Source organism: Amblyomma maculatum, chromosome 1, assembly GCF_055883805.1.
Source record: "Amblyomma maculatum isolate TAMU_Amacu chromosome 1, ASM5588380v1, whole genome shotgun sequence".
NCBI classification, from domain to species: domain Eukaryota; kingdom Metazoa; phylum Arthropoda; class Arachnida; order Ixodida; family Ixodidae; genus Amblyomma; species Amblyomma maculatum.
In genome coordinates, this window is record NC_139344.1 from 192118126 (window position 1) to 192140823 (window position 22698).

Sequence of the window (22698 nt, forward strand, 5' to 3'; positions counted from 1 at the left end):
GTAGCAAGATATGGAGAGGGATCTACAGGTGAATAGCCTCAAGTGTGAACAAGTGCAAACTCTCTTTGTCCACCCCCCCCCTCCCCCCTTTTCATGAGGAGGACAAAAAGTACAATATGGAACAGAGGTGTGAAAAGGAAATTGGCAGACCCAAGGACACTACCTGAAGAGCTAGCACACATGGGCAAACAGCTTATTCCCAACTGACTGATTACTTAGGTGCAGTTCATTTATGATACGTGCAAGCTAACTAAAGCATCAGAATTTCAGCAATATGTATAGCAATTCCTATGTGGGAATAGAGGCTGGATAGTTGCCAAGGCTTGCAATTAAGGTATATTTACATCACCTGCAGTTTGCCCCCTGTTGTTGCTGCATATTTGTTCCACAAGGCATTTGTGCTGCTTTATGAAAGCACTAGTTGTTGGGTAAATGCTTTATTTTCTGCTGAGAAATTACTGTGCAACTAAACACATTATTTTAATTCAAGAATTGCAGAAACAAAATCAAAGCATATTGTGTAATGTGTTTAAAACAGAAGCTAGCATGACATTAACAGAACTAAAGGAGAGCCTTGGAGTGTTTTATACACCAGTTGTCCTAGCTTTCAAAAAAAGCTTGTGTGCCTATAGCTAGCCCACTAGCTAGGCGCACCAGCTGTGGCTGTTGAGGGTTACCTGGCTCGAGTTTCATTATGCAGCATTCATTATGAACCCTTTAATGATTAAGACTATACAATTACCATTTCAACCATTGGCTTCAAGAAAAACTAGCATCAATAGAAAAGCAGTAAACTATCTTTAAAAAAAAAAAAAAAAAAAAGCTGACAGAAATGTGTGCACCTGGTGCTATTTATTTTGCACTTTTTTTTTCATGATCTTGAATGGGAACAAGCACAAAACGAAAACTTCTGCATAACAGCAATTCCACTTTCATGTCCCGAGATTGAAATGCTCTCCATGATGTTTTTCATGTGCCCTGCGTGAAAGATATGCATGAGCAGCTATTCAAATGATAGCTCTGGTTGGAGGTTAGTAAAGTTATGTAAATCGTACCTTGATGCAAACATTGCACGTAACTCTATTTCTAGACTACTTACAACTTTAGAATTGATGCTTTGTTCCTGAGGCGATAAGTAAAAATTGCAGACTATGTGTTTTTGCTAATAGGATGAATACGGCAAATGAAAAGCCACTGCAGGTATGGCAGACTAAAACCCCTCTATACTTAATTAGGACAGACAACTAAACAGTTTTCAGTTGCTTTCACTAGCCTAGGCCACTCTGTCGTATTTAAAGGCTTGATTGCATTTAAGCTTTCCTCTCGGGGTCACCTTCAAGTGAAACGGTCATGACACAGTGGTGGTCCTATGAGGCCGATTGGACGCTATGTTTCTACAAAGCCTTCAGGTGTTGACTGATTGAGGCATGAGATTTGCTGAAAAGTGTTTACAAAGCCCTTAATATTAAAATTTTCAGTCATATCTAGTTGCTACTGCAGGTTATCTATCCACTTCTTCAAGTGGATAACAAGTTCCGCTTTCCAGTTCCACTTTGAGCACAGATTTTAACAAATGCAAAAAAACCTTCCTTCCACTCTGTGCTCAATGGCCTAAAAAAATTCTTTCCATTGGTGCCTGTAAGCACAGAAATAAGGCTGCCATTTAAATTCATTTTCCAGGTACTATTGGTACAAGTTATTCTATTGTGGTAAAGTGAATTCAGTTTATTTCTTCTAGATGTGCACACAATCTTGAAATGGTGACGCGGGTGAAAACTACTACTTGAATAGGACTGTGCACCGAATCTGCAGTTAATTTTTTAAGTCCTAATAAACCACAAAATGAAAAGCTGGCATAAAGAAAGACTAACTCTACAGAATAGTAAGCAATGTATGCAAACTGCAATAAAAAGAGGCAAAATACAGAAGCATCCTTAAGAAACTGCATGTAGACAGACGCATCTATATGCCTAAAAAAAAATATTTCTTTGATAGACGACTGAGCACAACTTCTGTATGTGATAGGCTGAACATGTCACCACAAGGTTTTTTCATCCCCTGCCCTTTTCACGCCGAGGAGAAAACGCGCTTCCGCTGGACAACTCTCCAGCTGTTCTGCGCGACTTTGCATTGAAGCCATCTGGGGTAAGAAGGGGGCTATCTGGAGAAAAATAAAAATTAATAGGCTAGATGGTGAGAGAGAGGGGGGGGGGGGTACATGACAGTATTTTTAAGACCTTCTTTTTGAAGTACATTAGTTAACATTAAGAGAACATTCTAGCTTCTGTTAGACACATTACACGAGATGTTTTATTTAATATTGTTATCTGTGGGAAGTGATAAAAGATATATGCTTCTCGACTGGCAGTAAATCGCACCAGCATTTTAATACAGCAGCACAAAGAGCCCCGTGGAGCAAATTTGGGTCAGCAGCTAGAACATACTGCAGGAAGCACGCAGTGTGTAGTGAACTGCACATAATTTCCTTATTTGCCAGTAACTATATATACCGCCACATAACAATCGGTATATGTGTGTACATATGCTGTATGAATGCTTATGGTCTAGCTTGCATGCAATATTATATATATATAGATATACCTATATCAGTCCTCGATTTGCTTGACAACTTCCTTCATCACCATATATATATAGCATTTAAAGGAGCGAACAGTCTCAGAGTGCAAGGCAAACATTTTTTTTTAATATTATTCATACTGTTGACATTTACGGGAATGTTGTCGTGTGTTGATTACTGGAATAAAGAGCATTAAATGCAAAGCGGAAGGAAAAACAACGTGCCGATGGTGGGAGTCGAACCCACGACCTCCGAATGTAGCGTTCAGTGCTCTTCCAACTAAGCTACATCGACGGCTCCCCTCCACTTGCTTGGGTATATATGTTCACTAACCGGATATATATATATATATATATATATATATATATATATATATCCGGTTAGGATAAGCACATGACTGCACTGCAGGCTTGCAACGCCCCTGTAAACTTCACAGCTGCCTTTTGGACAAGTCTGAAGTCATCTGAAAAGAAACATAGAACAAAAACAGAAAACCACAAGCACGAACAGGCAAAGGAATGAAAGAAAAATAAATGAAGAAGCTGCTATAAATGGCAAAGACCACACATTTACACGAGCGCAGCACAGTGAGAGCTCTGAAGCGAAGCCAGTACATAAAACGTCACTGGCTGGTCTGGGCATGGATCAAACAGACCGCTATGAGAGGGCCCGCTGAACCAGATGCAGACCAGAACCTGGCAGCGGCAGCAGAACAGCAGCACTGTTAGGCATTCAAGAGATTTTCACCCAGCATACAAATGGTCAACACATGTCGCGTCCTAGCGCTGGGCTGCCACTGCAAGCCGGAAATTGCTTGAATTCCTAAATGCAGCACACGGACCAGTTGCAGGAAGCCACTCACAATGCAGTGCGAGCTGTGGTGCCATGCCAATACATGAAAAGTCACCAGCTGGCCTGGATCAAACGGACCGCTATGAGAGGGCCCGCTGAACCAGATGCAGACCAGAACCTGGCAGCAGCAGCAGAACAGCAGCACTGTTAGGCATTCAAGAGATTTTCACCCCGCATACAAATGGTCAACACATGTCGCGTCCTACCGCTGTGCTGCCACTGCAAACCGGAAATTGCTTGAATTCCTAAATGCAGCACATGAACCAGTTTCAGGAAACCACTCACAGCAGTGCAAGCTGTGGGTCAGGTCTCAATTCTTTTGTCTAGCTTTAACGTGAGCTAACCGAGCAAACCTGAAAATGCCTATTGAATAAAATGTAGGCCGGAATTCGACAATGGCTACACCATGTTCACGTTCAAGGTAAATGTAACTTGCTATTTTGGAAGTACAATGCCAGCATCAAGTACTTTGTCCTGCCATGACACACGTCCAGCTTGAGAGAGAAAGTACCGCACGAGCTTTTCTCGCACTGCCTTTGCCTGAGCTCCATAGCTGTTGCTGCTGCACCTGCGAACAGGTGTAAAGACAGGACCTGTGCGCTCATCAGCTCTCCATTCACCATCAATTACTCGCCCATCCTCTCCCACCCTGTCAACATCTGCTGGGGAACAATACTGAAAAATGGTGTCCTCTTCATCATCAAGTGTCCTCAGGTAGTTATGCAAAAGCACAGTGGCCCATACTATTGTATCCACCGTTTTTGTAGAGGCCCTGATTTCCTGACGAAGGATCCTCCACTGGTTAGCCAAAATACCAAAGGCATTCTCTATGATACGCCTTGCTCGACATAGCCTATAGTTAAAAATCCTCCTTTCTGAGTTCAGGCTTGCTCCTGGGAAGGGTCTCATGAGATTTGAAGACAGTGGGAAGGCCTCATCCCCAACTATGACATAAGGAAGTTCTACAGAGGTGCCTGGGAGCAGTCTTGGTTCTGGTATGGGCCAAGAGCCCGCTCTGAATTCCTTCCCCAGTTCACAGCTGTTGAAGAGGCCAGCATCCCCACGAGAACCGCATTCCCCAATGCCTACTTTAATGAATCGATATCTGGCATCACACACAGCAAGTAGAACTGTGCTGAAGCCACCCATGTAGTTGTGGAACATTGTTCCAGAGTTAGCAGGCGCCTCTATCTTAATGTGCTTCCCATCAATTGCCCCAATACAATTTGGAAAATTACAAAGGTCTTCAAATTCAAAAGCTATTCGTCTCTAGTCAGCTGTGGTTGGCTCTGGGAGATACAAGGGCTGAAGAACTTGCCGCAAGGCAATGCATGTTTGCCTCACAATACGGCCTGTTATAGAGTCGGAGATCCTGTACGACTTTGCTATTATCCTCAACGTGGAACCGTGTGCCAGGTACCTGCAAAAATAGGAAACCCAGTGAGTAGGACCAATGCAAAGCACTATTTGTACATGGAACAAACTTTTAGGCACAGATGTCATTCAGTGAAGCAGTTTATAATTTGGTTTACGGGTTTAACGTTGCAAAGTGAACCAAGGTTATGAGGGATGCTGTTAGGTTAGGAGGGTCCGAAAATTTTGACTACCTGGGGCTCGTTAAAGTGCGCTAACATTGCAATGTACACAGGCGCCTTGCTTTTTGCCTCAATTGAAAAGTAGGCACCACAGCCTGGATCAAATACAAATCCTTGAGTTCAGGAGTAAGTGTCCATCACCGAACTGATATGGTGGTGAGATACTAGTTCATATTGTTGAAAAGCATGAAATGCAAGCACAATCTCAAACAGGCAATACATAGGCATGGAACCACTCTTTGATTAAGAATGAAGTACTTAGTACAAGCACGAAGAATTTTGGAATTATTATTCTATTAGTCAGCAGATCACTACATCTGCAACCAATCATTAGCTGTAATAAAAGAATCGGCGTAGTCGGAGTCTTACTACACCTGCCCCCTTTGCTTCATATCTCAGAGCTGATCTGATGTCATAAAAGTCCTTGAGGGCAAGGAGCAGTAGTCGAAGAATGAGACTATGCAAGGCTTGGCAGTGGTATTTTTCTTTCGTATAGGTTGTGCCTACTTTGAACACAAAGTGCAGTGCCACTGGCATTCACACCACTAATGTTTCTGTTAACTAAACAAGGGAACATGCAAACAAATCTCGGAACACACTTGCTGCAATGCCTGAAGTCAGAGGCACTTTGGCAATGAGTTTCCTCAGTACCGAGCCAGGCCACTGAGCTCTTGTTCACTTGTACTGTTTGGTTTCGGTTTGTAGGGTTTAAACATCCCAAACGACTCAGATTATAGAAGTCAAAAGATTATGACATGTATTCAGTTCTTCACTGAATGCTTGGTTGATGCAAATACTAACATTATCTCACCCATCCATAAGCTTGAGAATGTGAGCTAGGCCCAGTATATGTGATATGCTCTGCCAATATTAATACACGAGAAATGGAATCATGTGCCTTGTAAAAAGCCAGCAAAATGTATACAGCTTTACACTTGGTAAATATAAAAGTGCAGATTCTCACTATATGGTTGGGCATCTAAATATCTGATCAACGAGGATCCAAAGGAAATTAATGTATGGACATTTGAGTGTGAAACCTTATAAAAGGAAGTAACGTAAATGTGCTGGATGCATGTAAGCCCCAACAGAGGACTCAAAATCCATAAATATTAGTTTTCCACCACCTTAAATTGAAATAACAGTATCAAGACCTGTTGCTCCCTTACGACAACGCAAATTTGCAATGCACTGTAATGAGATATTTTATTATCGGACTGTTTTTTAGATTTACACAGTCCCTTTACATGCTATGTAAATATATGGCCTTTTGTTTTCCTTGTATTCAGTATCTACATATTCGATGTTGGACGAGCCATGCATAAAAAATTGCAGTATGTTTGCAAAAAAAGTCATTAATAGACCCTGACATTCAAGGCATGCAATCAAGCTATGGAGATGTAATTTACTTAGGATCATCACACCTAAATCAAAATTCAAGCAAGTCTACGTGTTCTTTTTTGCAGCTGGGAGCCCTTTGTGTCAATAGGCCATGGTCAACATTCTGCTAGAAGTATGCTTAAATATTAGTTCAGCATGATATGGTGGCCTGAAATTTTTATACCTTTTTTTTTAGCCTAAGATAATAAGATAAATCAGGAGAGCTGACTACTTTTCTGTGTTTGCTGATTACTGTAATTGCTGCAGCATTATTCTGCTGCGAAATTTTGTCAGCGTTCAGCATTTCCTCTTCAGCAGCTTTGGAACCGCTTGACTACAAAATACTGACAGCAAGCTAAACAGTGAAGCAAATATTCACACTATTCTAACATATTTTCACATTTCTACTTAGCACTGGTCGATGGATGTCTTGCATTGTTTGTAAAATAAGGTATGTGCAATCAAGAAACAAACTGGGAGATCTCACGAAAAGCACATGGTGTACTAGACATGGCAATACTTGACAATATAGAATTGACCACAAATGTAAAGGAATGTTTACAGCCACAATAAAAAGTTAGTATAATCCAAAATGACATTATTGCCTTCTTGACTGAGCAGATGTTGAAATGCTGAAAGGATGATTACATGCAGGAGCTAACCATAAGCACTTAAAAAGCTTACTAGTACAGCTGTGACTATGCACACAAGTAGAACAAGAAAGCCCATGAGGCACTGTGCACTGTGAATTACAAGTAAACAATACATTTTTTTTTCATACATGCGGTGCAATAACTAAAGAGCTTAAAGTGTGGATGCACCTTAAACAGATGACAGCATTGCATACATCTGCACATGGTATATGCTACTTACACGTCACTGGATTGTAAAAAAAAAAAAAAAAAAAAAAAAAAAAAAAAAAAAAAAAAAACCCGCTTACCTTAATGTGAATGCCAGCTTCTCCCCAGCTGACAAACTGACCACTGAGGCTTTGAGTGGCTCAATCAGAGGTCTAACTAACTCTAGGAGACTGTCAAACCTGCACAATAACAACAGCATAATGAAACACTTGTCTATTGAATAAAATGAGTTAGACAACCCCACGTTTCCTGTACGCAAAAAAGCACGGCAGATGCATGTATGCTGAGTAACAAGGGCGATATGCTACAGCGGCCACGGGTAAAATTAAAATTAGTTCATGCTTTTTACTGACTGAGAAATTCATGAACGTGATGTTGGCCGTACTCCTTCGTATCGGGTGAGCCTAGGTAATTACCGCGAAGCTGAGGCGAAAAAACACACAAAAAAACAATAATAATAGAACCAACTAGGCAAGAAATTGATGTCCATACTTTATTTTTTTCATTGACGAGCACTTCCGCGCCTTTGGTTCGCTTCGTTGAGGTTAATAATGCACAAATGTAACCGCGTTTGCATTCCCAGTCTCTTTCATAGTTATGAGTAAAACAAACTTAGTAATAAAGTTTTCACACGCTCTATGCTCTGACGGATGAAAACGCACTTCCCATCTCATGCATCCCTGACGCGAGCACACTACCTGCACCGGCGTACTGCGCTAAGAAATTCACGAAATACAGGCAAGGATGATATGAACATGTACTACTTACCTTTCCACAGACATGCGGAAGTACTGGAAGAAGTCTGTGCCGTCTCCGCTCCTCATGTCCCGCACCAACGTAAAATACTCGCCGAGTCGACGCCGATCTCTCAAAAGACGTTTTGTAGGCTTACGCCTTTTACGTTGCTGCTGGTGGATTACGTCGGCGGCGATGAACTGACCAACTAATCGCTACTGGCGGCCATGTAGGTAGTCAGGCGCTCTGCTGAACTGCTACTCATGTGGTAGCTGACGAGAGCCATCGACCACACCAAAAGCCTCGACAGAAACCACGCCATGGCGATTCCGACACAGCCGAGATGCAGCACGCTAGAAAGGAAGACATAGAGAAAGAGATGAAGACGCGAAAGAGCTCCGCGGTGGTCACGCAGCAGTTGGAGTATGATGGTATTGGACGGAAGGCGACGCCCGAACGCGCCAATCGGGACGCTGGAACCGTCCGGCTGACCAGCAGTCAGCAAAACGATCGTCGAATCGTCGGGATCGGATATCCTGTGCGCGCAGTGCGGTGTCATCGGACGGCGGACGCCGCGGCTGTGGTGGTGTGGTGTCTGTGCTCGGGGCTGGCTGCAGGATTCCGGCACCGGGGAGGGGAAAGGATCGCCGGGACGCCAAGTGAGCGGCGAGGTGCCCCGCTGAACCACCCGTCCTTCAAAACCCCGGATACTGCCGAAGTTCGCCGCCACCGCCTCGCCCTGGGAGCGGGCACGCGGGCTACTACTTCGGGTGCCGCCGCCGATGAACCTTTCGCGCTGTGGGCACTGTACCGCTTCCCCTCATCGACCTCGCCCCCCTCCATATACGTCCTCAGGTGCCCCCTGCCACGAACAGACCCGCCTCCCTCCCCCTATCCTATTAATATTATTGTTTTTTTTTTTTTTTTTTTTTAAATAATAATATCCCCCCCCCCTGGCATAGCCCCCCAACAGTGTCCCTCTCATGAGGAGGCAATAGGGGGGTTAACCACCCCACCCTTCAATCCCCCCCACCTAGAACGCGTCCACCCCCCTATCAAGAATCACACAGTCTCAACACCCTTTCCGCACCACGTCCGCTTGAGGCAGAAAACGTGCGGGCCGCATGCGTGCGGAGCGGGTCAAAAAAGCAACCGTACAGCGGCCTTTAAAAGCATGCTGTCTGCTCCGCGCTGCTCTCCAGCACGTGTTTGCCCGCGCGCACTCGGTTGTTTCTCTCCTCCTCCGGCCGCATTCTGGCTGCCGTCGCGCTCCAACAAAGGAGGCAAGAAAAAAAAACTGGAATGAAAAAGTGACGGCGCGCTTTTTCGCAAAACTCGTGAAAGTGTTTTTCGCTCTTCTCTCTTTCGTATTGAAACGATGGTTGTCGTTTTTTTTTTTTTTTAGGTATCTCGTACCGCTCGTATCTCGCACCTCTGTTTGTAACTGGCGGTGCCGCAGCAGCCATCGCAGAACCAAGTCGGCCTCAAGAAACAGATATATGTCATTAATGCCATCACTCGGCGCTTATAAAGGGAAAACACATACGTTAATCGTTCTATCCTCATACGCGATCCTGCTTTGGGAGCTCAAAACTGCGCATTCGCTAGAGGAAATAACTGAACTAGGGATTGCACAGCGCCTAAAACGTCTGTCCCCAAAGAGTTGAATAGGCCCCTTTCAAGTGAGCAGTCACAAATGGAAAGGAAGCTCCCCAACCAGCGCCCGGAGCACTCGTCGCTGTGTACACGCGTATCAATTCTCAACGAGAAGGCTTGACCCTTCATTCTCTGAACAACATGGAAGAGACATCAAGAGGTGCCGCCTCAAGTCCTTCAAAATACCTGTCGCTTGCCTCTGCCTTCGAGTACCGAATTCGCGTTCATGTGTTTTTTTTTTTTAGTCTGAGCCTGCCAACAAGCGCTCTTTGAAAACAATGTCCGCGGCGATCAATTAATCATAATTTCTCACTTTCGAAAGCACCGATAAAAAGCGTGCCTCCAGCCAGCCTCTATGTCAGCCGGGGCACAGAAAAAAGCAAAAATAAGAAACACCACTGGCAAAGAGCGCCGGCTTTGCACGCACAGACGCACGACCATCCCCCCCTCGTCCTCACTCTCCTTCTCCCGCTCCGCTTGCACGCGCGGCTGCCTGTAGCACGCGCTCCCGAGCGAGCGGGCTGCGCAGACTCCGCAGACAGCCGCGCGCTGCGCGGGTGCGCGTAGGTTTTGTAGTTCCGCTCCGCTGGAAACCGAGCGCTGGCGTCGCGGAGCAAACTCCAGCTTTGGTGCGGCTACTATCTTTCCGCGCTTGGTGCCTTCCGCGGCTCGGCTCGCGGCAGCAGTTTTTTTCCTTGTGTGTGCGAGTGCGCGCAGTATGCTCGGATACCTTCACCAACCTGTGTGCGCTGCAAGGTCATCGATTGCGCAGTTGTGCCAATTCCTAGTGTCAAAGGATTGTCACCTTTGACGCAACAGTGGTTCATGGCAATAACACATCAAGACGGACGACCCCGGCGAAAGCGACCGCATTTGGAAGTGAGTACACCGATCGCGTTTCGTAAAAATCTGCACAGCGGAGATTACATGAATATGTATGCGTGACATAGGAGTTAATCTACTGACACATTTTAACACGGGAGCGTTAAGGAATTCGTTACTCCGATAACCAGGCGTAGTCGGCGCAGTGGCGTCCGTGCGTGTATGTCGAGTGCCATAAAGAAGGTGCTACCGTGTTCCACTCTTGCAATTTTTCGAAGCTTATAACCAACCTCCTTGTTTTTGGTAATCCAAGGCGTTGGTTGAACAGACTGTCTTCAAAGAATTAAGGTGTTTTTTTTTTTTTTTTTTTAACATGCTTGTCTTCGCAAGTGGCGCGCTCTACTCTCACATTACTTATTACAGGCTGTGGGGACAGTCTGAGCTGCAGCGCAAACACCTAATGCATAACTGCCGTGTACAATGTGATAATCGCTCAAGATCGCGAGCTTGAAAGTGGTTGTGCCCCACTACAAGAAAACAGAATTTCAGATAGTGGTTGCCTTTTCTGTGCTTGAAATTATTAAAGCGCGTGTTATTAGCGTATTTTAATTTAGGTATGGCCTGTATGATACTGCCTTCTGAACTGTTTAGCTTATTTTTTTTTCTTCGCATCGTAACATCAGTTCATGTACTGATTGGATTTGGTTGTTATAGTCCGCTGCTTTCCCCAAAAAACAAGTAGTTCCCTAATAGTAATTATTTACCTTGTTTCCTTTTTTAGGTGTGAGGATAAAGCAATTTATTTTCGTGTTCAGTACTAATATTAAACAGGAAGAGTGCACTAGAGGATTGAGGCAATATTGTGGAAGCTGTTCATTGGGCTGTAAATCCTTATGAATCACCAACTAGCGGTCCGATTGGATCTCCCTACAGCTTTATCCGTGAACCTGCCAGGTATAAAACATGTTCATGCATGAAATTAAGCTTGCAGTAAATTTCAGTGCTGTGTATATTGGTTTACTTTGTGTGCTCTATATATCTTGTTCCTGGCCACTGCTGTATATTGATGTTTCACTGTAGTAAGGCTGTTGAATGATAATTGCAGGAATTTCGCCAGGGACCTGGATGCCTTGTGAGCAAGCCGGGACCTGCCAGGGACTGAGCTGGATGCCATGATAAGACTCTATATCTATAATCTTTCTTAATAAATTGATCAGACCACCTGACAATTGCTTCCTGTCATTGTAGGATCATCTGGTGCCTGACAATTGTAGCTGACCAATGGGTGTCTGTCAGTTGGAATGGTCCATTTGGTGCCTACCTGTTGGGGCTGACCATTTGGTGTTGGCCAATTGGAATAGCTCAGTTGGTATTTTCCAATCGGTATTCTTCAAAAGTGCCGAAAACACATTAGGGAATTTCCAATTGATTCCAATTGATGATTTCCAAGTGGAATGCAATAGTTATTTTTTTGCCTGGGCCGCGCTCAAGCCATCCGGCATGTTGCAATCTATTAAGCCACTCCTGACATGATTCGAGAAAGTGGGTATGGACCTTTTAGGTCCATTTCCTTTATCCTCGAACGACCACAAGGGGATCGTAATCGCCATGGACTGCCACAGACTACTTGACACGCTACACTGAAATAAAGGTGAAGTTGTTCACTTTTTTATCAACGACATTGTGCTTAGACGCAGTGCACTGTCGACCATCATTACTGACCGAGGCAAGGTTTTAACAGCTCGGCTGCTGCAGGACACCTTAACTCAGCCATACCGATTTCTTTCTTCTCACCTTGTCATCGAGGTGATGTTTTCCTTTCGCGTGCATGAGGGGGGTGGGGGGATAATGCCACGTGCCTAGCACCGCACGGCCGCCGCGCTTGGGAACAGCGACGATGATGTGACCGTTGGCTCGAGAGGCGTGCTGGGGGCTGAACCCTGATATCAGTGCTGGAAGCCGACGCTCCTTGGGGCTTGTCTTGACAATATTTTGTACAGTCTAAATGTTTGGGTTTGCCACACCATGTGCCATGCCTAAAATTAGTGGCTCTGTACAGAAATGTGCATGCATACCGTAATTTACTTGTTTGAGGCTGTAATAAAACCGAAACATTTGACAATTTTATATGTATCCAAACGCAAATCGTACGTAACTTCCACGTAGCACACAAAGGTTGAGAAATGACTTCATGTGTAGCTTGTTTGGACTCGACAGGTATAATTGCCTGCAAGAATTTTGCATTTATGAGTGCACCACTTTGTTTTGATATTTCAGGGTTGAAAAGGAGGTGTCAGTAGGCTCAAAGGAAGCTTATTTGCAAAGACTCAGGAGGATGTTGCTGGACAGTCCAAGTCACCTCTGCCGCCTGGGTATGTGGCTGACGAGAATGGAAGCTTCTATCTTTTCCAAGATAATGCGTATTACCCAATTGTATACTTCTGATCTTGTTACCGAGGGGAACCTTGCTGATTGAAAAATGCAGACATGCTCTGCTATTGATGTCAGATTAGCAGTGAAGGTGGTAGAGTGATCTAGTCTCAGTTCCCTACTGTAGCTCAGCTGAATGGCATTTAGCTTTGGTGATTAAGTTTTATTAATGTCAACTGACGCTAATGAGACTCATGAATTGTGTATTGACTATGGTAGCATGCACAGTGTTCTAGCGTATGGCCATGAATGGTAGAAATGGTACGTCTAATTTGCTTCTCTAGCAAGTATTGTTTCTTCAGCTGCCGTAAAATTTGTTTATTTCTTCCCCAAATGTTTCTGGGCTGGGATCTCTCCTTGCTACACTGGAGAGAAATAAAAATAAAAATTATTGAATTTGGTAATAACATACTGATTAAACTGGCTAATGCATCTCTGTACTCCCTATGGTATCCTCTTGTTTCCATAGATTATTTGGTAGGTGTTTGTTCTCAGCCTCACCTGGATCCCATAGCACTCCACTACGGTACCTCTTTCTCTCTCACTCCCGCCTTTCCTTCCCATATAGCACAGCTTGTGTGTTCGGCGAGAAGTGTGAAGGATACCGTACGTTTCTTTTCATGTAGTACACAGATTTTCAATTTACGCAGTTATTTGCAAGGCACCCATGTACTGTGCAATGTCAGTGCACATTGAAGAACCCCAGGTGGTTGAAATTTCCAGAGCCCTCCACACTATGGCATCTCTCAGCCTGAGTTGCTTAACCCTATAAGCTAAACAAATTAAGCTAAACTAAATGTCTTCAGTTGGTTTGTTGTTTTGGGGGGAAAAAAAGCGCAGTATCTGCTTCACCCCTCAGTGGATACCGACACAAAGTGGACATATTACAAATGTTAGACAATTTTGCTAGGCTCTGAATCTCCGAATTAGTGCATATGTGTTTTACAAATCAAGTCCTCGTAGTCCTGTGTGCACTTTTTATTTTATGTAGATATTGCAGTCAATGAAACTTGAAACCTTTGGCTTTATTAAAGGAGAAAAATGACTCTGATATTGTTTGGGCAGAGGCTGTTTCTCTTATTTTTTCACTGGTGCATATGACACCCCCTGGAAAAATATTTCTGGCTATGCTCCTAGTCTGTAATGCTTTGTTTCCTGCTTGTCAAAAGCACTAAACAATGCTTTACTAATGCATGTACCAGAATAACATAGTTATGGTAGCCGTGGTACCATCCAAGGTGGCAGAGCCAATAATTAAATTTTGTTTAGCCTTTATAGTTTGTTCAGGGTGGCAGACCTGTGCACATTAGGTCAAAATTTGTATTTCCCCAGCATTTGAATGTGGCATAACACTACTGCCAGTCCTGCTTAGATGTTCTTATGATGGCATATTTTGTGGGCATCGTGTGTAGGGTTATTATGTCTGTTTATTTACTATTATACTGCAATCTTTGAAGAAAGCATTTTGCCTGTTGACGATATAACAAAAAAAAAAAAAAAAGATTAATTTTAAGTATGCAAGAAACTGAAACCAGCTAGAAATACAAAAAACTTATACTTAAAAACTGAGCTTAGAAAAGTTCCTCAAGCTGGTGATGTTTTCCTGTCAAACAGTTTGGTGAGTGCTGCGTGCATGCATTTTGTGTAGCGTCACACTGGGAGTAGGTGTAGTTTTTGCTCACTGGGATGCAATGAGAGAACATGTCTTGTGTGAAAGAAGACTTGCTCATAAAAGCAGAGGAAAATGCATCTGTGCTTAGTGGATGTCGTAAAATGTGCGTAATTATTCCATACAGTAGTCAACTGTCAAGTTTTGCATGGAAATAAATCCCATGCTCTCGCTGCTTATAACAATTCATCAGTTTCAAAAAAGGGAGAAATTGTAGTCTCACATGCTAATAAAAAGCTTTAATTAAATGGGCCGGGCCAGATTTATTGCTGGCACATTTGTATTTTGCAGTGTTAGCTGTTCAAGGCAAACGCTTCTGTGCGAACCATGTTTGTTGTCATCATTGTCGCAGAGCATCCATGCAGCTGAGGGTAATCAGAACGAGGGTGACACCTAGCATAGGGCGCCATGCCACTGGGGTGCTGTAATGAGACCACCTGTGCTCATAGTACCTCATGGCAACTTTCTGAATTCAAACAGAGGGAAGGTTCCCAGGAAAATCATGTTTGTGTTCATACTCATTTCACGTCTGGGTAGCCAGATGTGACTGGGAGGACACCTTGTATGACATCCCGCACAGGTTACATCTTTCTTTCTCCCTCCCCCTAGTTGTTACCAAATGTGCTCATGTCTCTTTTAAAACAAAAAGTGGCTTTTTGACAGCTGTTAAAAATATCCCTTTAGGTTCAACAACATTATGCTTCTTTCTGTGCACACAGTGTGTTCGAGTCAAAAGTAGAAAAAGAAAATGAAAAGGCACTGTATGATCAGTAACTTGTTTCCTTTTTTCCCTTCAGAAAAAAGAAGCCAGGTGGAGCAGGAAATGTGCTGAACCAGCTGTTCAGCAAGAAGCAAAAATTAGTACACTGGTTAGTGTTGACCTTCTCTTTTACGTAGTAAGAATGCTGATCAGTTTAGAATGCAGAACACATTTCATTGTTTAACACTATTGATGGTCAGGATTTTTTTATGATAGGTCATTCTAACTTTGGTACTCGTAATCGCATTATGTATGCTGACCCTGTAATTTGCTGTTTTCTTTTTTCTTTTTTTATCATAAAATGAAAGCCAGGAGCAAGTAATCAGTGTAAAATTCAGTTTGGACTTAACCCTGTTTAACTGACCTACAGTGTTTAGCCTTGCTTACTCTGTCTTGGCTGCCTTTCAACCCTTGCTCAGTTTCCTTTGACTTTTTTTTACCCATCTTCTGCACCTTGTTCTGTCTGTAAACCATAAAACATTTTCTAGACAGCACTGCGCAGAGGCTCCATGAGTGCCATTGTGTAGTCACCAAAGCCATTTTATCATGCACTTTGTGGCATCGTTTCATGAACCAACAATGTTTTCAACACGATAGTGGTTACAACTCATAACTTCTTGGAGTCTTGTATATCCATTGTCAAAAGGAAGGCAACTTTGTTGAATATAAATTGAATTTCCTTGAATCCAAAGCCAAATGGTCGAGGTTTGTTGTGCACCATGTAATTCATAGAACCACATTTAGACTGAATACACATCTGTTCAGCAATGCATAAAATATTGGCGACTAAAATTGACGTTTTTGACGAGCATTGCCTTCCATTTACTTTTTGATGGTACCTGTACTGGTAAGGTATTGCATTGGTGCTGAGTTATTGATTTGCTGAGATCATGAAATGAAAACAGTATGCAATATGGCTGGTTATTTGGGGGAAAAAACCTTTCATTATCGTCCAAGATTTGCATCCAGCATAATGTTTTTTTTCTTTCTTTTTGTGCCTTGGAAGGGGGACGACTATATACCACCTGTGTTACTGCTTGGACAGACTTTGTTATTCTTCTTGCATGTAATATGAAAAGTGAGAGGCCTGATGCATTCTTAGCTGCTTCGTTGATGAGGTTCTTTGTTGTAGAAGCATAGAAGGGTCAGGGTGTGGGCTAGTGGGTAATTAAACTATGGCCACCCCAATGGTGACTTCCAAATTTAGTTGGGGTGCGCCCAGAATTTGGCATGCTTTTGCTTTTGTAGTTCATGATTGATTGTGCCCTGATGTAGTACAAGCTAGTACAAGCTTCAGTGTAGAGCTCCGCTCTCTAACAGGCAGGAAAAGTCAAAACTGGACTGGGACAGCTACAAGCAGAGTGAAGGCATTGCAGAGGATCTGCAGAATACAATCGAGGCAACGACGGGTAAGTAACTGTAGCATTTTCCCACACTCTTATTTGCCGACCCATGTCTGTTTACTTGATTTTGTCCTTGGGGCTTGTTTTTTGAGGAACTTTGAGAAATACAGTCACGCAGACTTGAAGTCATTTGTAGAGATAAGCTGCGTAAGTACACAAGTGGTTCTTGCTATATTTCAGGAGATTTGAACTTTGCTTCAGTGGCATGACAAATGACACCCATTTCGATCATTGGTATACCTCCTATAGTATTTGCTGATCTTATACTGCTATGAAACAGTCAACGTAAAAGCATGGGCTGCCTGATGTCAAGTTAATAGAAATGACAACAGAAATCTGCATTCGATTTTAGATTTTTTAAAACATTATTTTCCGTCCTTCTAATTGGCAGGAAAGGCCAATGAAAAATTTTGATCAAGTCTCACTCCACATACAGCTGACAGTGACAAGGCAGCAGAATCAGTGTACTGTATACTATAGAAAAGGAACGAAGCTTTGGCAGTTTCTGTGAAAGGCAGAACAAAGTAACCGAGGTACAATAAAGGTAGGGGTATACAAAAAGGGCAGTGGTGAAATAATGTGTATATTGGTATTTATAAAAAAAAATTGTTTTTCTATAATTTTGCCAACTTAGTTGGGACTAAGGTTTAACTGCAGGGTTGGCAGCTGTAATTTTTTCTTCAGAATTTTAATGACCATTATGGTTTGTGTCACTGCAGGTGGGTGGAGCAAATGTGGGTTAAAATGAAGAAGCAGTGTTAAGGCATTGATCTGTTATATTCCCTGTGATCACGTGTGCCTGTGGTATGGAGATTTAGATTGTTTCAGTGCTGTATACTTCTCATGTTTGTCCTGCTGAGTTTCAAAATAGAAATTCTATGGTTCAAATTCTTTCAGTTCAGTTCAGTTCAGTCGTTCAGTCGTGTCCGACTCTTCGTGACCCTATGGACCATATCACGCCACGCTTTCCGGTCTCTCACTATCTTCCTAACATCACATAACTTCATCTGCAGCGCCTCGAGGATGCCATCTAACCATCGCGTTCGCTGCCTACCCCTTCTCCGGTGACCCTCAACCTTTCCCAACATAAAATCTTTCTCCAGCGACTCCTCTCTTCTCATCAGATGACCAAAGTAGCTGAGCGTTAACTTTAGAATTTGACCCTCCAATGAGCAGTCAGGGTTTATGGTCGACAATATCGACTGATTTGATCTTCTGGCCGTCCAAGGAACTCTCAAGATTCTCCGCCAGCACCACAATTCAAACACGTCAATTCTTCGGCGGTCAGCCTTCTTCACAGTACAACTCTCGCATCCATACATCACAACTGGAAATACCATACATAGCACGAGTTATACGGATCTTGGTTGGCAGGCTAATGTCTCTGCTCTTTACTAGGCGGTCAAGGCTAGCCATGACTCTCTTTCCCAGAAGTAGGCGTCTCCTAATTTCATGGCTGCAGTCTCCTTCCAGGGTTATCTTGGAGCCCAAGAAGAGAAAATTTGTCACAGCTTCCACTTGTTGTCCCTTGATGCTCCAGGACTTGATGGGGCAAGATGCCATGATCTTTGTCTTTTTAATGTTCAGTTTAAGCCCAAACTTCTCACTCTCTTGTACGCGCATCAGAAGTCTCTTGAGTTCCACTTCACTTTCTGCCATTAAAGTGGTATCATCCGCATATCTAAGGTTGTTGATACGTTTCCCAGCAATCTTCACTCTAGCTGAAGACTCGTCCAGACCGGCCTTCCATTCCAAATTCTTTAGCAGTGTGTTTTTCAAATCAAAATCAGTACGCAAGGTCACATTGTTCACTCGAAAAAAAAATTGGAGTTAAAGAGGCCAGTAGCTGATTTTAAGGGGACAAAATACTAAAATTTAGGTCTAAAATATTTTTCGGCGCAATGGAAATATTGATGTTTAATATGTTCGATTCCATAGTGGATTTGGTAGAAACGGTGTTGAAAATTTTTGCCGAGAATTTTTCGATCAGTGCATGCGGCTGTCTTTATGTAGTCCGATGCTAGAAACCATGAGCAGCGACCACGATGATGGCTGGTGGTCGAGAAAAAAGATGTACCGAAAACAAATATAAATTTCACTCGCCAGACAGTGATTAAATATTTTTTTGCTTTGAGGAACACTCTTTTTCAGTTTCACACTAAAGGCTGTTACGGCACAATAATGCAAGCCTCGTCGACGAAAGTTTTAGTGGGCACTATAATCGCTTCATTCATGCAATTCCAAACACTGTGGTGCCATCTAGTGGCAAAACCTGAAAGCATGCCTCTCGCAGTGCAAAATGAGGAGTGGTTTTATTTAAGGACGCAGTGCATCAGCATCAGCATCATCAGCCTGACTATACCCACTGTTGGGCGAAGGCCTCTCCCATATTTCTCCAATTAACCCGGTTCTGTGCTAGCTGCATACACTTGACCCCTGCGAACTTCTTAACCTCATCCGCCCACCTAACTTTCTGCCGCCCCCCGCTATGCTTTCCTTCCCTTGGAATCCAATTTGTTACCCTTAGTGACCATTGGTTATCCTCTCTTCGCACTACATGTTCTGCCCATGTCCATTTCTTCTTAATTTCCGCTAGAATGACTCAGTGCAGAGAGCGCAAAATATAATAAATAATGACAAGCACTTCTAGAAGTAACAAAAAAGTGTGCACTTACGAAAATCCGAAAATCAGCGATATTTTGCTGATATATGTAGTCACGTGGGGTATTACCTTGAAAGTAATAGGGTTTCTTCGCTGGATAGCACCTCGTTTTTCTTTAATGCGATTTTCAATGGCAAATTAAAATTGTAAAGCCTCTGATATTTTAGTGCTCGATCTTTACTCTATGAGGCAAGGTCTTTTCAACTCTACCATAATCCTTTGACATATTTTGGCTAGTGTTCTTTCCCTTTAAAGATAAATATTTTGACACAGTAGATATTCGAATGTTCAAAGTGCGTGATCTCATGAGAGTTGCATCAGAATGGGAGGATATAGTAATTTGAAGAATTTTTCAATCGGTGTATGTGTCAGAAAATGTGAAGAACAAAGAAAAAAATGCATTCTGGATGACTTGAAAAGCAATCCTTCGTTGAGCATTGTGATCCTCATCTTGGCACATGCCTTGAATGCTCTTGCATTACTCTTGTGCTAGTGTTTACACTGTTGTGGGCATTTTTTGCAAGTGCTCTAGTATGAAAGCACTGATGCATACCACGACAATGGGAGGGCTGCGGCTGGCCCATCACTGCACTTGTCAGCATCAAGAAAGTGCTGCTTTCCTTTCTTTCTTAGTTTGGCTGAAAAGTCTGTATCAGGCTCAATTTCATTAACCTGAAGCAAGATCTTTTCGTTCTTGTAATCTGGTAGCACATTTTGTTGAAGTGGCAGTACCTTAAAGAACTATCCAACACAGTTTTTCATTTGGATTTCTGATTCCATCTGGAATGAATTAGAGCACTGTACATAGTCACCTTTGATATTGGATGGTGCAAGACTCTTCTGCAATATTTCAGGCCATGTCACCTCATATTCTACTTTTCATTGTTTAGGAGAAACCCCTCGGGTAGTGTAGACTTGCCTGCAAATTGAAGCCATACAGCTTTCACAGAAACAAGGAAAATGTGTCCTGGTCTGGTGTTCAAGCCATGGATAACCACCTCACAGGAATGTTCGCTTACCAACTGAGCTAGCCGGGACTGCTGGCGTATATGATAGGGCGAGATGATTGGTCAACCTAAAGTTGGAATGGTGTCGGTCCTATGTCAGAATATCAGCAGTACAGCTGTGTCATATATCATTGTGGCATCTACAACATTTGGCACTAACTGTCACATATTTTGTGTTGTTTTTTGTTTTGTTTTCTCTTCCAAATTCCAAACATAAATCACAAGCAATACTCTCACCCTGTTACTCCTACCACAGTGCTAAATTTCCAGTGTTGACACTTTTTCTGTTCGTCTTAGTTGACTTGCTGCAGCTTCATTGAAATGCATGTCAACTAATATTTTCATGAAAGTTCTTGGAAGCACTAGGCCTACTAATAAATAGTCATTTATGTCAAGTTAGCAAGGTTATGATTACATGTTATATTTTTAGATAATCTTGAATTGACCTATGGCTGTTACTGTGCATCACCTTGTCCGAACTGACATGTTTGTTTCCTTACAGTTGGGCAAGAATCTTGGTTTTAGTAAGATGTGGATGCATTGTGAAATGAGCTAGACTATTTTATGTGCAGGAAGCAAGCATTCCTTCAGCGTGCTGACCTGCACCAGTTTTAAATTGAGAAGACCCTCAGAGCGAAGGGCCGATCTACTAACTACCTCTGAGCACTGTTCTCGTTCATTTTTTCCCCATTCATGTGAATATCACAGTTTGTCATCATATCATAATAAAGACATTGTTCAAAATGTACCATGCTGCTGTGTGATATCCTCTGTAACGTGCCATTGTCATCTGCAGCCACAGTTAAGCAAATGCTCTTTTGAAGACTTGACCCCCATATATCATGAGCCTCTAGAGCGTCGTGCACTGCTTTTCTTGTGTGTGCTGTGACGTACAGGCACGGCCAAAATACTATGGAGCATGCTGTGGTGTTTGAAATTCTTTTCCCCACTGCATAGACGAGGTACAATGCTGTTTTGGGTTTATGCGCAAGTGCACCAGTGGCACTTGCTAACATATATGTGTAAAGTACTTCTTGTTAGGTAAGATGTTAGGTAAAGTATGATAAGAACTTGACTGCCGAAACGTACTCCATAACATTGCGGCTGGGACTTTACATTCTAGTTAACACTTACAGTTGCCTTTTGGTCTGCTTCAGTTTTTCAGTGCAGTTTTCTTCAACTTGGACTACCAAAATGTACAATCATGAGTAGCCTTGTGCTTTGCATTGGCTTTAAAAACTTGATAAGCAAACCTAAAGTCAAGTCATGTGACCCTCTTCATACCAGTAACACAAAAATGTAACATGTTGGGAAAAAAAAACAAGACTGCCAAAATATCAGTTTCTTGGAACAAGTGTTACCCAAAGGGTAGCTGCTTTGGCTTGTTGGTTCATGAGTTAAATGGAAGAAACGTAGCACAAAAAATTATAGGGGACCTTGAAGCTCCATCTTTAAAGGGACACTAAAGACAGCCAAAGATGGTATGAAAATCTAATAAACTACATTTGGTGACACTGTCGCCGCATATCCGGCAGCAAAAAATCGAATAATTGCTGAGATATTGCGATAACAAGTTGAGGTTTTTTTCTTGTTCCCGCCGGTAGAATTCAAACTGTGCTCTCCGACTACGTAGTCGGAGTTGAGTGACGCACACTGTGACGTAAGCGGAGATTCCGTGATAGCTAGCGAGCCGGCGCGGCCCGCGGCGTTGCATCCCTCAAGAGCCAGCATGGCAACAGCGTACTCGCAATGACGGCCTCAGCCGAAATAAATAAAGCGATGAAGAGAGTAATTTACCGAGGGATGGGCCCATAAAGGAAGAAAAAAAAACATAGAGCGCTTGTAATGCACAATACTTTACATGTTTCTCAAGCTTTTGCGCTCCTTCTTGCACTGTGTATAAACAAACCGAGCCTTCGGTCATCGCAACGCTTCCTGACATGTTTACATACAAATAAGATTTAGTTACCAGCAAAATAGTGTCCTCGCTGTTGCGCTTGTCAGTTTTGAAGCTTCGTCGCACTTTTTTCCTTCAAGGTTTGTGCTACAACTCCGTGTTCAGCGAAAATTACGTCCACGGTAGCAGAACATGACCGAAGTACCGGCGCCACTACATTTGCCAGCGCTGTGAAATTCCACATGTTAAAATGGATCCAGTGCACAATATAGTGCGCACAGGCATCCAGAACATTAGTTGCAAGACGTGAGAGCAGGCAGCATGCGCCGATGATCAAGAAATTGTAATTTTTAGACCGGCAGCGGAAACACCTTATTGTAAATGGGGCCATA

General features: G+C 43.0%; 1 protein-coding gene and 1 long non-coding RNA gene across 8 annotated transcripts in view; one reads left to right on the forward strand and one right to left on the reverse strand.

The window, feature by feature from the left end:
* LOC146205270 (organic cation transporter protein-like) overlaps positions 1–22698 on the reverse strand; it is a 104328-nt gene that overhangs the window by 37088 nt on the left and 44542 nt on the right. The gene's annotated exons all lie outside the window — the stretch shown is intronic.
* Positions 14995–21034, forward strand: LOC146205272 (uncharacterized). The gene is made up of 2 exons (XR_014704164.1): positions 14995–15446; positions 16658–21034. It is a non-coding gene; the product is annotated as an uncharacterized LOC146205272 (long non-coding RNA).